The sequence below is a fragment of the Panthera pardus genome, unplaced genomic scaffold (assembly GCF_024362965.1).
Source record: "Panthera pardus isolate Hobbes unplaced genomic scaffold, ASM2436296v1 HiC_scaffold_20, whole genome shotgun sequence".
Lineage (NCBI taxonomy): Eukaryota > Metazoa > Chordata > Mammalia > Carnivora > Felidae > Panthera > Panthera pardus.
The window spans coordinates 4234206-4245697 of record NW_026526766.1 but is presented as its reverse complement, the minus strand read 5'-3'; the positions used below and the strand labels follow the sequence as shown (position 1 = coordinate 4245697).

General features: G+C 42.3%; 1 protein-coding gene across 10 annotated transcripts in view; it reads left to right on the top strand.

The window, feature by feature from the left end:
* AUH (AU RNA binding methylglutaconyl-CoA hydratase) overlaps positions 1 to 11492 on the top strand; it is a 352182-nt gene that overhangs the window by 103570 nt on the left and 237120 nt on the right. The window lies entirely within an intron of this gene.

Genomic DNA, 11492 nt, shown 5'->3' with positions numbered 1-11492 from the left:
CATTTGTGCTTCTGTAACTGTCAGTTGTGCGGATAGCGTATCAGCAAATTCAGCCTACTTTTATTGTAATAGATTCGAATTTCAGCCCAGAATCCGGTAGACTGAGTACGCCGATGACAAATAATATCCTGTTTGGTAAGCAAGGTGTTGGGAGTGAGGATGGGCCACAAGGTCCTTTCCAGGTTGACTCAAAAGGGAAGATGTGTTTGCAGTCCTGGTGCTGTTCGTTCTCCATTCCGAAGATAAACCTACGTCGCGTTAACCAGAAAGAACATGTGGATAACCTCAAAACGTAGACACACTGTGCAGAAACATCAGCACAACCAAAGGGCCTCCAAGCACTCAGGAAAGACATCTGTTGCCATGGCTGTACATTTCTTATGTTCCCTTACTTGGGATTCATGAGTCCCACTTGTCCCTCCCCAAGCAGAGTTCTCGTCGGGGCCTTCTTACTTTGTGACTCTTTCCAAAAGCTGGATGTATTCCCTCATCCTGGCCCAAACAACTTCTTATGCACAAAATAGGCAGCTGGCCCGCAGGCCACGGTTTGCCAGTCTTTGTTACAGTAATTAAGAACATGGACTCTGGAACTGGACTACCTAGATTTGAATCTTAGCTTCCCCACTAATTGTGGGACTCAGTTTTGTCATCATTAGCCGAAGCTCGTGGAAGTACCAACACCACACTGTTTTGTGAGAGTTAAACGACGTAACATATGTAAGGTGGTTCAGAACAGTGCCTGGGCCATGCACCTGCCCTTTACGTTTGGCTGTTATTTGAAATAGGGCACGAGTGGCTGTTAAGTTGACTCTCATGTGCTGACTTACCGTGGTGAGAGTCCTGGAGGCCACCTCTATGTTGGCTGGAAATAATACTGTCTAATTAACTGTGTTTGAGGGGAAAAAGACCATGGCAACCAGCCCAGGTCTTTGCTACTTCTTGTAAATGACCCTTCTATCCTCAAGTAACCTCTCCGTGATTAGGAATATAATGCTCTGTTAAAATGTTGCTTTTGGGAAGTAGATTCAACGCAAATTGTCTCAGGTTACACTAAATTTTATAGGAACGTGACTAATACAAATTTAAGGCTGGCAGGCAATCAGTATACGAAGTACCCTTTAAAGATATTTCAGGTAACTGTGATGTATTTTGATAACATTTTGCAAAAAAATATATTTAGAGAACTAAGGAGTACGTTGAAAAGTATGAACCCAGTGGAATATAAGCCAGACATGCTTGTATTTCTCTTTACTTTTGGCCTTACTGAGCTTTTTAAAATCTTCTTTTCCATCTGCTAATGAATTCTCGATTGATTCAGTAACTTTCTAGTCACTTTTTGTTTCTTATAAGAGAAAGACTCCTCTCAGTTTAGCTCAGTTCAAAGCTTCAGTCGTATGTCCAGTTCAGAGTGTATCCTTGTTCTGTTTCTAGCCACAGCGGGAATAACAGAGACCAGATTTCCTTAAATAAACCACCTTAAATAAACTAGAAACTTGGGCAGATAGATGAAACAACTGGATATAGATAGTACACTATCACTATAGATTGTGATCCTGAGATAAAACAGTCAAGGAAAGCCCTAAAATCACCGCAGCTTTCTTCCTAGAGGCATTTTCTAGACTCCAAGAAGTAAAACCCAAGCAGTCTGAAATGGTCTTATGGGAAGCTGAAATGGATTAAGCATGTGGGGAACAGTACAGGAGAGGAAGTGATTACACAGAAGAATAGCTTCAGAAACGGGTGACCTTGAGTTTGTTGCTGAATACTAGGATGTGCTTTCATAGGCCAGATGGAGAATGACCAGGTAACTGGTCTAATTAACTAATTAAGAAGAATAATTCCCAGACTTCATAAAGAGAGACTGGAAAAGTTCCAAATTCTGAGAGGCTTTGTAGGACACACTCTGAATTAAGTGGATATCTGGAAGGATTATGCTGTAGGAGGGCCAAACTAGCCGTAAAATAACAAGTTTTCTACACCTGCCCTAACAGAGCTTAAAAACAAACCTTGCAAAGACCCACCAGTTTTGCAAAGAACTTAATTGCCTGTGGTACAAAGCCCAATATGCTTTAAAGGAAAACAACAAAATGTGGAACACAACTTAGTCAAATAATGTCTAGCAACCAATCAAATATTAGTAGACACAATGAAACAGAAAAAAATGTGATGCAGGAGAATAAGCAGTGAACAGAAAGAAACAGATTACAACAGAGGTGGTGGAATTTGCAGAAAAGGACTTCAAAACACTTGTTTGTATTGGTCCTTAAGGATTTAAAAGAAAAATGAGCATAATGAGAGAATTGCAAGGTATAAAACAGAACCATGTAGAACTTCAAGGGCTACGTATTACAGTCTCTGAAATGAAAAAAAAAATGGCAGAATTAATAGCAGAGTAGATATTACAGAAGAAAAGTTAGTGAATTTGAAGACACAGAAGTAGAAAATCAAAACTAACGCACACAAAGAAATGAAAAGTGTAGGAGCACCTGGCTGGCTCAATCCGTGGAGTATGCAACTCTTGATCTCAGAGTCATGAGTTCAAGCCCGATGCTGGGTGTAGAGATTGGATAAGTAAATAAAACTTTAAAAAATGTTTTTTTTTTTAAGGTTTAAGAAAATGAATAGAACCTCAGTGTCCTGTGGAGTAGTATCAGGTGGTCTAATAGATTTTACCTGCAGTCACAGCGCAGTGCAGGTGGGGAAAGAAGAAATACTTGACAAAAGAATGACCAAAGTGTTTTCATATTTGATAAAAACTAAAGCTCTTTATTGTATCTTCTGTTCTTTGCATCTAAGAGCTATATACTGTCATTGGGATATTTAAAAATACTCATTCATATCATTTCCTGTTAGCTTTATTCTCACAAAACTCTATTTGAGAAAGGCTACTTGAGATCAACCACTAAAAGAACTAACTTTACATACAACGAATGAGCCAGTAGTGAAGATAAAATGGAATACTTGAAAGTGATCAATCTTGGAGACAGTAAAAGAAGAACAAGTAAAGTCAGATGAGAAAAATGGAAAACACAAATCAAGATGGTAAATTTAAACCTAACCATGTTGGTAATTATATTTCATGTAAATTTTTCCATACAGTGTAATTAAGAAGCAGAGACTGTCAGAGTGCTTAAAAAAGTAAGCCTCATTTATATGCTATTTATAAGAGACACACTTTAACACCCAGGGGTGCCTGGGTGGCTCAGTCTGTTAAGCATCTGATTCTCGATCTGGCTCGGGTCACGATCTCACAGTTTGTAGGTTCGAGCCCCGTGTCCGGCTCCACGCTCACAATGCAGAGCCTGCTTGGGATTCTCTTTCTGCCTTTCACACTCCAGCCCATGCTCGCTCTTGCTCTCACTCTCTCTGAAAGTAAATAAATAAACTTAAAAAAACACGCACACACTTTAAAGATACAGATAGGTTAAAACGAAAAGGATGGAAGAAGATAAGCCGTGCTAACGGTATGAGCTTAACATCCCATAAAACTAGGCTTCAGGACCAGGAATCTTAACCAGTCATGGAGAGACATTTCATCGTCATGCAAGAGTGAATTCAACAAGATATAAAAATCCCGAACCTGAAAGCGAGTATAATAACACAACTTCAAAACACACAAGGCAAAATTTCTTAGAACTAAAAGGAAAAATAAAGAAATCCGCTATTTTTGCTGTAGATTACATAGTTGATGGAGCAAATGGAAAGAAAGTTAGTGGGGATATAGAAGACTTGAACTTCACTATGAAGTAAGTTGACCTAATGGATCTTTTCAGAGAACTCTACCCAACAATAGAATTCACATTCTTTTGAAGCTGTACATGGAGTATTCATCAAAATAGAAATATGGGAGGGGGGCCTGGGTGATTCAGTTGGTTAAGTGTCAGACTCTTTGATTTTAGCTCAGGTCATGATCTCACGGTTTGTGAGTTTGAACCCCGTGTCGAGCTCTGTTCTGTCAGCATAGAGCTCACTTAGGATTCTTTCTCTGTCCCTCCCCTGCTCGTGCTCTTTTTCTCTCTCAAAATAAACAAACATTTAAAAAACCCAGAAATCCCTAAAATTCTAAAAAAAAAAAAAATTAGAAATATGGGAGTTAAATACATAAACTAAATCTCAATAAATGTTAATTTAAATTTGAAAGATTGAAATAATACATACTGTATTCTCTTACCCCAACAGAATTGAATTAAAAATCAGTAACTGAAAACTATATGGAAGTTTCCAAATACTTGGAAATAAAAGAATATACTTCAAAGTACACCTGACAGTCAGTGAAGAAATCACAAGAGAAATAGGAGATATTTTGAACTTAGTGAAAATGAAAACAACGTTAAATTTTATGTGAGAAAGTAATGCTTAAAGAGAAATTACAGCTTTAAAAGCTTACATTAGAAAAAAAGAAAGATCTAGGACCAGTGAACTAAACCTCTATTTTCAATAGCAGGGAATTAGTTTGCTAACTAACTTGAATATGAAAACAAAGAGCAGGGAATTTATTCGTGAAGAAGGACTATGCGCAAACAATACAGAAAACTCAATAAAACCAGGGGCAAAAAGGGAAAAAAAAGTGTTTAACAATGCTAGCTAACCTGATAATTAAGAAACAAACAAAAAAAGGAAGACCTAAATTATCAATATTCTGATTAGAGGATAGGCCATCACTACAAATCCTATAGCTATTAGAGGATAATAAAAATATCATGCATGACGTTATGCCAAGAAATTCACCAACTGGAAAGACCTATGAGAACCCAAAACTGATACTAGAAGAAATAGAAAATCTGAATACTTCTGTATTTTTTTTAAGAGGGTGAATTTGTGATTAAATGCTTTTCTTAAACCAAACGGTGGGCCCAGATGGCTTCACTGATGGAATCTATCAACCTTTTAAGGAAGAAACACTAGCAGTCTTACCTGAGTCCGTTCAGAAAACACAAGAGGGGAGAATAGGTCTGGACTTATTTTATGAGGTCCTCATTACTTTCTTGCCAAATCAGAGAAAGGTGGCTAAAAGGAAAGAAATCTACAGACTAGTATCCCCCGTGAAGACAGATGTTATGATTCCTAACAATTTCAGCACATCAGACCCAGTAATCTGTAAACAGGTAAGTTGGGTATGGGAGGTACACCCTCACAGGAGCCCCTGACGGATGTGCATTCAGGAACATTACTGTGAGCGCAGGAAGGAGGTGCTGTGGGAGGGAGCTTCTGCTTCTCGGCATCGGGAGCCTGCGGCTGTATTTCTCCTTGTGTCTTTTGCTTTCTTGTGTTTGAAATGCCAGCGGGCTGGGGCTAGAGGCGGGGGAGTGGGGGGTCATGACTGACTCGGGCGTCACTGATGTCACGCTACATGGTAGGAGCTTGAAGACCTCCGTCTGGCCGTGCTCCTGCCACTTGTTTGTTGCATGCACCCTCGCTCTATCACTTACCCACCCCGATTAAATTGTGTCAAAGCGTATTAAGTGCCAGGGGCTGTTCTGGGCACCACAGATCCAGTCCTCAGTGAGTCAAAAATCAATAAACCTCTATAGCAAATAAAAAGAAATTTAAAGAAAGATAATACATCACAACTAAGTAGGATTTATCTCGTTTGTGAATCCGTATAATTAATCATATAAACAATAAAAATTTGTATGATCGTCTCCGTATTTGCAGGTATGCAGCATCTGACAGAGTTCAACATTGATTCGTGATTTTTAAAAAGCTCTTAGTTAAATTTGGTAAGTAGGGTACTTCCTCAATCTGATCAGATGCCTTTATAAAACACTGATAGCTAATACAGTCAGTGATGAAAAGCTAAACCCTTTCCCACTAATAATGGAGACAAGGCAAGAATGTCCACTCTGATCACTGAGACTCAACACTGCATGGTAGGCTCTAGCCAGTGCCGTGAGGCAAGAAGAAATAAAAGACATGCAGATTGGAAAGAAGGATTCAAATCCTGCATTCACAGGTGTCACGATTCATGTTCAGAGAAGATCTTAACCAAAAACCGTTAGGACTAGTAAGTGAACCCGGCAGCGTCTCTGACTACAAGGTCAGACGTAAAAATGGGTTGTACTTCTGTACACACTAGCGATGCACGATTGCAAAATGAAATTTTATAAGTTACTCTTTTGTACAATAGCATGAAAATATGACATGTTTAGGAATAAATGTAACAAGATGTGTGTGAAACCTGTGCACCGAAAACCATCAAACATGGCAGAGAGAAGTGAAAGATGATCAAAATAAACGGAGAGATGGCACTTGCTCATATGTCAGAAGGTGAAATAATTATAAAATTGTCAGTTCTCCTCAAATTGATCGATAGGGTCAGTGCAACTTTAGCCTTTTTTGTGTGAAGTGGCCAAGTGATTCCGAAATGTCTACGGAGATTCAAAGAACAAAGTTGGCTGAATTACAAGGCCTGATCTCAAGACTTAGCATAAAGGTAAAGAAAACAAGTCACCATGACTCTGGTGTGGGAACGGACCGCGGGAAGAGACTCAGGCATGTGGGGTCAGGGAGCAGAAGTCGCAAGGGGCCGGCAAAGGAAGTCCCACTTCTCTCCTTGCAAGAAGTGTCAGAGTTTCACAGTAATCTGGGTCATAGTTGTATTAGCAAATGTTAATTTAGGGTGAGTTATGTGAAGTGTTATTTTATGCCACTAAATAAAACATAAGCTTAATTGGTGCAATCTGGGTAGATGTGTATTTGTTTTACAGTTTAGCCCCACTCACTGATTTTAATAGACTAGCCGAAAGCAATTTCAGATACTTCTGTATATTACAGAGAGATCGATTTCTGTTGTTTCTAAAATGAGAGAAACTGAAGCTAGATGTTTTTATGACATGATTTAAATTTAATTGTATTTAATTCCTATAAATAGAGGATAACATGCCAGAAGTTAGACCTTGTTCTTTATCTGTGTTTAAAATAGAGCAACATAATTTATAGCGCCTTGCTTCATGAGCGTTTAGCTTGTTTTTGAAAATTAAAATAAGACTTCTAAGTTAATTCTCATTATACGTACGACTTTAAATAATAAAGGCCATTTATAAACGATTTCTGTGTACCAAGTTAGCAATTGAGTTTAAAATGAAATGCACAGTTTTATGATTCTGTGACGTCGTAAGGGGATATTATAAATAGCTTTTATGTAAAACTATGCATATGCATGTATAGGCTCATTTAATTATTAAAAATCACTTGTCAGGACAGTCATGGAAGTGTCCTCTGTGACAGTTTTTCTCAGATCTATTTCAGACTTCTGCATGTGTTACTATATTTATCTTTATCTAATCAGCCTTGCTCCGAGGTTTGGTTATTTTATTACAAGCAGCTGTGCAAAGCTTTTTCTTTAAAAACGACATTCTTTTGTGGTGTTGCCATCACTCACATATTACACATTTGGGCAGCAAATTAAAAGCGAGTAAACTGTAGCACTAGATAAAATATATGATGTCACTGTATTTCAAGATACCTTCATGGAAAAACTGCTCTTTTGAGACCATTTAAAACGGAAATATTAAAATTTTTTCAACCATAACCAAAGATATAATCAGCAATGTGGATTATCATTCGTAGGTTTTTGAATATGAAACTTGTTATTCTGAGTTTAGCTGGGACTATATTTAGTATCCTAAGGGTCGATAGCATGCCAACATTTTTAATTAGTTTGCTCTAACGCTAAGAGATGTATACATACTGGTGTGTACATTTAGTGAGTTTGTATTACTGTCAGAAGGCTACCCTTCCAAACCCGTGACCCAAATGGGAACTTAGGGAATATGTAAACTCTTTCACAAGCCTAAACCTAGGACTCACTGCCACTTTCCTGCGACACTTTGGAATATTTTCAGTTCCAGGATATAAACTGATTCAGTTGACCTTTGAGTTTATTCTGTACGCGAGGTCCTGCGATGGGCATTATCTCATTGCCTTGTATTTCTCCATTAAGCCAAAAGAGGTAGATTCGTCCCATGTCACGGTTGTGGAAACTGAGTCTTTGAACCTTCTCCAGGGTCCCCATAGCTATTTCAGGTATTCGATCCCGCTGATGGATTGATGGCCCCACTCTACTAGTCAGGATTGTTGTTGGTTGAGAGAAGTGTTCTGGCGGCAGGAAGATACTCTTCACTTGTAAACGTGCTGCATGACAGCACATACGTGGTTGCTAATATAGGTAGTTGTTTCCTTTTTCTATTAACTGAGGAGATGCTTGGACACGTGGCTTAGATTAACCGTCTCTCGTTTAGAATTCATTTTTGTTTCCTCTACTACTCTGTTAATCCAGACTTCATTCCCTGCGCCCTGAGCACATCTGGCGTCTTGTAACTGGGCTCTGGGATTCTGTCCTCTCCGTGGTGCATTTATGTCCCTATGGTGATTGCCGAGTTAATTTACTCCAGAACCTTCAGCAGCTGACCTCACCAAAGAAAGCATCACCTCGCCCTGGCATCGAAGACTGGAGCTTTCTTCCCAGCGTTGCCCTTTGGGCCCCGGTGCCCACGCACCCTCCCCCCCCCCCCCCCCCCCCGCCGCCCCCGCCAGCCTCTGGAGACCCTCCCTGTTGTCGTGGGGCTGCGGGCCGAGCCGCACAGGTCTGCTGCCTTCAGTCCCCACCGCACCCCTCCTCTGCGAAGGCTTGCCTGGGTCCCGGCATGCCACTTGGTGACAGCACTTAGAATACCTTGCCGTTGTAGCCCCAAGTCACAAAGTCGAGGAAGTTAAGGTGAGCAGAGTAAGTCTGTGCACACCATCCAGAAGTGACCTTCTTAACACTCTGGCAGATTTTCTTCCGTCTGGTCTCCGCAGTCGTGTGTTCAGGACAACCCACGCTTATTTGTTATATTCTTGCCGCTCTTGTGTTTGGATACGGACCTTTAAGTGTGCCAAAATGGACGTTGGTTTTCTTTCCATTTTAATTACTTTGAAATGTAGTTCTGTTCACTCCTTGCTGATTTTTTACATAATTACAGTTTCTTGGGATCATGTTCTATTTAGTACCATGAAAATACGGTTTATATGCAGGAGAATTACTTGTTGTAACGCTTTGAGGAACACAGAGATGATCTGCTGCAAAGAGACCTGTTTAGCTTACCTTGAGGGACTAGTTTCGGAGAAGGTTCTGGAGTGTCCCTTTGCAAGGCGCCCTAGGGGGGTGAGGAAACGGCTTCGGGGAGCCACCCGCAGCCCTCGAGTTTGGGGATCACAGAAGAGCCATGAGACCACGAGAGCCAGCGTCTTGCCACACTTGATGAGAATCGCAGTCCGTGGACACAGAGCGATGCCTGTTGCGGGTGAGGGGGCCGCACGGCCCCCTCCGTCCCGTTAGGAAGCCCGCATGTGTCTCTGGAGTTTTCTATCCCAGGCCGTAATTTAGTTTCTGCTTGCACAGAGGGTCTGTGGGCCATGCTTGTGAACTCAGCACCATACAGAGGAGCATACCGTGGACAGGTTTAGTTTTGAGCGTATGTCATGACTTCCTGACAGGTATGGAGTCTGAGCATCTGCTAAACCCAGAGAGTCGCAGTTCGTCCGCTTCACTTCTCACTGTTCTGTGTAGAGAACCCCTGAGTGTGCATTTTAGTAAGTGTGAACATGGCTACCGGACTGCGCTCTCCGGAGTTCTCCTGGATAGGAAACAAGTCGTTTGCATATCATCTGAGGTTGGAATGTATATTCGATACTGGCTTGCTTTAAACTTCCTTCAAGCAACGAGAGGATCTTGTTGAAGAAACTGTATGAGGAGTCGTTTTCCAGAGGGTAATAGACCTTAGTGTACTTCTAAATATTCTAACTCCTAAATTGGATTTAAAGGAAAAGGGAAATAAAAACAACACTAGTAACAATTGGTATAGGAGCAAGAAGTTTTCTCATTAAATGTTCATCTATTCTCTCTGTGATTTTGGTCCAGTAGTAAGAATATGAACGTTAACGGATTGTTCTGGCATCTCCATTTTAAAGGCCAACTTTAATGGCTTTGTTTCTTTGCCTTTAGGGTTTCATGATAACTTTGTTCCAGTTTAGTCCAGACATGTATTCTATCGATGTCGAGAGGTATCTCACTGCTTTTTGTTTCCAGTATGTGACGTCCTTGGTAACCCAGGTGTCCCTTACCCTTCCTGCTCCCGCAGCCCGTGGGGTTTGGGTTTCCGTGAGGTCGGCAGTCTTGCAAAGTAGTGATGCCCGTGTATGAACACGTAGCCGCACTCATGATCGCCTCTGGGGCCCGAAGCGGGGGTTCTGGCACCACCCCACAGACTCGGTGTGAGAATTAAGTGAACTTACAAAGCACCTAGAACAGGGCCAGGCACATCAGAAGCGCTAGGTAAATGTCCCCTTGCTGTTTAATGAATGCTCTTTCACAAGGCACCGTTATTCTCATGTAACTCTCCCTTGATCACATGGTACAGTTTTCAAAAATGACTTCTGCTTCTCTCCCCCTACCTGTCACCACCCCTCAAAAAAAAAAAAAGGGGGAAGAAAAGAAAGATTGGTAGATGGGTAGGTTTCCTCAACAGCTTTTGTGGCTCAGCTAGACACAGAAAACTGTCGAAAGGCAGGATTCAAATCCTCCCTTCAGAGGAGAGGGACGGTGAAAGTAGTTACGTAAGCTGCCCCACAGTGCAGTCAGACCACCCCCGTGCCGAGGGCCCTGTGCAGTATCCCGAACTGTGTGCTGAACTGAAGGACAGCTCGGGGCCGTGGGCTTTTCAGGGAAGGAAGGAGGTACGGAGGAGGCGCGGGGTGCAGGGCAGCCCCTCTGTCCTGGCCTGCGGCCACACTCGGCTCCCTTTTCCTCTTTCTTTTACAGGCTCATTGGGAGTTTATATCAGTGGAAACCACAGCTTCTGGCTTTGTAGTGAACACACGGTCAGTGACTGACTTGTGTTCTGCACCCTCCAATGACTCCTCTCAGAAACCCAGCCACTTTGTAAGTAGTACAGACCCAACAGGAGTAAGCGTACAGACACTCGCACCCCAGAAACCCCACCCCTGTGCCGCTGAAGGCCCTACGAGAGGAGAAAGCTCCCTACTGACACTGGAGCTAGCTACCAGAGCTCGCTGTCCAGTCCTGGCAGAGAGCCCAGCGCTCGGATGTGTGTTCGTGTACTCCCGGCTCCGGGAAGCCTGTGCGGCTGCTCCGGAGGGACTGGCCGGAGCCAACGGGCTCTATCTTGCAGAGGAGTCATGGCGCCAAGGTCATCCAGCCTCCTCCCCTGCAAGATGATGACACTGATTTACTACAGAGGCCAAGCGGCATCCCTGCGGGGACCTCAGCCCCGCCCCCAGACTCTGGGGCCGCATCCTTCCTCTTAGGCCACGGCAGGGATGTCGACGGGCTCATGGCCTTTCCATGCGCTGAGGGAAGTTTCCAGTTTGTTCACGAATAATTTCTCCTTATCAGGCCTTTCTGTGCCTTCGCAACTCCCGGAAGGGGTGTGTTGGTGTGTAACCAGGAGTCCTCCCGGTGGGAAATGTGGACGGACCCCTTTCTGAGTCGG